Source organism: Chamaea fasciata, unplaced genomic scaffold, assembly GCF_029207755.1.
Source record: "Chamaea fasciata isolate MVZ Bird 193981 ecotype frontalis unplaced genomic scaffold, bChaFas1.0.hap1 SCAF_5, whole genome shotgun sequence".
Taxonomy (NCBI): Eukaryota; Metazoa; Chordata; class Aves; order Passeriformes; family Sylviidae; genus Chamaea; species Chamaea fasciata.
Window position 1 is genome coordinate 37,388,870 of NW_027094090.1, and position 2,543 is coordinate 37,391,412.

At 46.2% G+C, this 2,543-nt stretch overlaps 1 long non-coding RNA gene across 1 annotated transcript; it reads left to right on the plus strand.

Moving 5' to 3' along the window:
- Window positions 1–346: 346 nt before the first annotated feature.
- On the plus strand, window positions 347–1,797 carry LOC136290206 (uncharacterized). The gene is made up of 3 exons (XR_010721044.1): window positions 347–442; window positions 533–678; window positions 835–1,797. It is a non-coding gene; the product is annotated as an uncharacterized lncRNA (long non-coding RNA).
- The last annotated feature ends 746 nt before the right edge of the window (window positions 1,798–2,543 follow it).

Consider the following 2,543-nt stretch of genomic DNA (forward strand, 5'->3'; position numbering starts at 1 on the left):
CCAGAGGTGGGCATACTGTCCATCTCAGGAAAGCTGTACTGAAATAAAAACTAGGTTGGCAGATTTCTTCAAGTGCTGATGTGCTGTCCTCGCTTCTGAAGGAATCCAGACGCACCCACTATCGGGCTGAGCTGTGTCTACCCTAGGTGTGCCCGTGCTGGTGAGCCTTACTGAAAGGGGGCCTGGAAATGTGGTGCTGCAAGGCAGCCAGAAGAAACCTGAGGTTCACCTTTTTGCAGACAGGTGCTCTTTTCTCTTTCTAACTTTCCTCACCTGCAATCAGAACCCCAGTTGACCTTAAGCTGGAGCTAGAAAAACAGGCAGCTTCTCTTGCCTTCCAGAACCCCAACAATGACAGACTCCTCAGGAGCCAGGCAGCTGTGCCACGGCATTGCTGCCTGGCTTCCACACCTGAGAGTCTCCAGTTTCACTGCTCCTTTGGGTAAGGAGGACACAAAAGCTTTCAGTCCCTACAGTGCAGCTGAAGGGCTTGTTTCTCAGGCTACTTGTGCCTCTTAATTTCCTCTCCAAGGCTGAGAAGAGAAGGACAATCCTACAAACACACAAGGGTACTCAGCACGGCCCTGCTGCTTGTGTCCTGGTCAGCGGTGGAAGTCAGGCCAGCCATAGGCACAAATGCTGCATCCTGGCCCTTGATGGTCGCCACGCCTTTGGCAGGTGGGTAGGCTGTGACCTCCACATCCCCCAAGGCACCCCCAAGTTACCAGTGCTCTCAGACCATGGCAGAGGGCCTGCTTCAGACCAGGACTGGTCTGACAAAGCATCTGAAGAGAAAAGGGGTTAATGTTTATTTGTCTGATTTTCTTCCCACAGCTGCTGCAACACTGCAGCCAGGCTCCAGAAAACTGTCACACACACGGATCATAATTCTGGTAGTAGCCCAGATGAGTTTTCTCTTTCCTAGCTGCTCCCAAGGGTGCTGCTCATCCCAGGAATGGGATACCTAGTTCCTGCTCACTGACCATGACACTGCACAAGCAAAGTCACAGCTGTGTGGAGACCCTCACAAGCCATTCTGCATGTGTGCATGGAAAGCAGACACACTTTCCTTCTCACAGGGCTCAAGTAGCATGTAATAACTGCCTAAACCAAAGGCACTTACTCACAGTCCTAATGATTCCCTTCCTCCTCTCCTGCTCTGGTGCAAAGAAGATCAAGTTACTTATCAGGGGCTCTCAGTACTTTCCACTTCTTTCCCACCAAATGTCTCTCCCATCTAGCCAGAAACATGCTGATACCTTCCTCCCTTTAAATTTGGATGGAACCAGGTGGGGAGTGAAGCCTCTTGAAGAGCTGCTTGGGTCAGAGCCATTCTACTGTACTGGAAATCGGTGCCATGGGATTAGAGTGGCAGCAACCTTCAGAGAATAACACATACAACAAATAAATATTGAAAAACCCAGAGCTGCTGACAGCCAACCTCATAGTTTTCAATAGCTAGAAAGATCTAAGCACAAAAATTTGGCCCTGCTGAATGAGGGGGTTTGCACTGATCTCAGAGGTGCCTAGTTTTCAATAAAAGTTCATCTTTTTGATGCTCACTTATCTATATTCAATTTCTATGTAATCTGGAGGCATTCACAGAAGTGTGAGTCAAACATGAGGAAATCAGTGTCTGCCCCCATTTTGTGACAGTGCATTACAGGAAAGAGACCTTTATAATGAGTAACAGAAAAAGTTTAATTAAAAGGGGTATTTTCACCAAAATCTACACAGCAGCATAACTACAGCCTAAAGGATGTGAATGCAGTATTCAGGTCTGAGGGGAAATCTCTTTCAGAGTCTCAGTCTCAATAACTGAATAAAGAAGAAAATTTAAAAACAGTATTCACTGCATCTGTTCTCTGTCACATGCCCTCCACAAACAGCCTTTTATTAAATTGCAGGCATAGTTAATCTATTAAGTGTAGCAAGAAAGAAACCATATAGCATCATATTTTCCCTTATAGCATACTAATTGCCTGCCATTTTTTTCTCTCATTATAAAGGTCATTTTATAGTTTGTCTTGGTGCAGTTGGGAGGGGCAGGAGGGGAATCCTGAGCCAGAGGCAAGCAACATGCTCTGGTTTGAGTATTGCAGAGACATGCTGACATCTTTTACAGGACAAAGAGTGTGTGTGTGTGTGTGTGTGTGTGTGTGTGTGTGTGTGTGTGTGTCTGGAGAACACCACTGCTCACATGCAATCTGGTGCAGCTTGGCAAGCTGCAAGCACTGTGCCCACGTTTCTTCTGTGCAAATGGTGTTAATTCCTGTGGACAGCCCTCACAATTAAAAGTGTGGCAGCTGATAAACAGCAACGTTTACACTAGATAAGTCCCAGTAATGCTTTCAAAATAAACACTAGAAACCTGGACCAGCATCAAAAGCAGAGTGATCCTGTGCTTTAAGGTGGAAAGGAAAAGGTCTAACCCTTGACAAGTTATTATCAGATGGCTGTTGTGTCGCAACATTCACTGATTTCATGGCCTGTGTATTTCGTTTCACAAATAGCCTGTGGGTAATACATCTGAAAATAGAGTC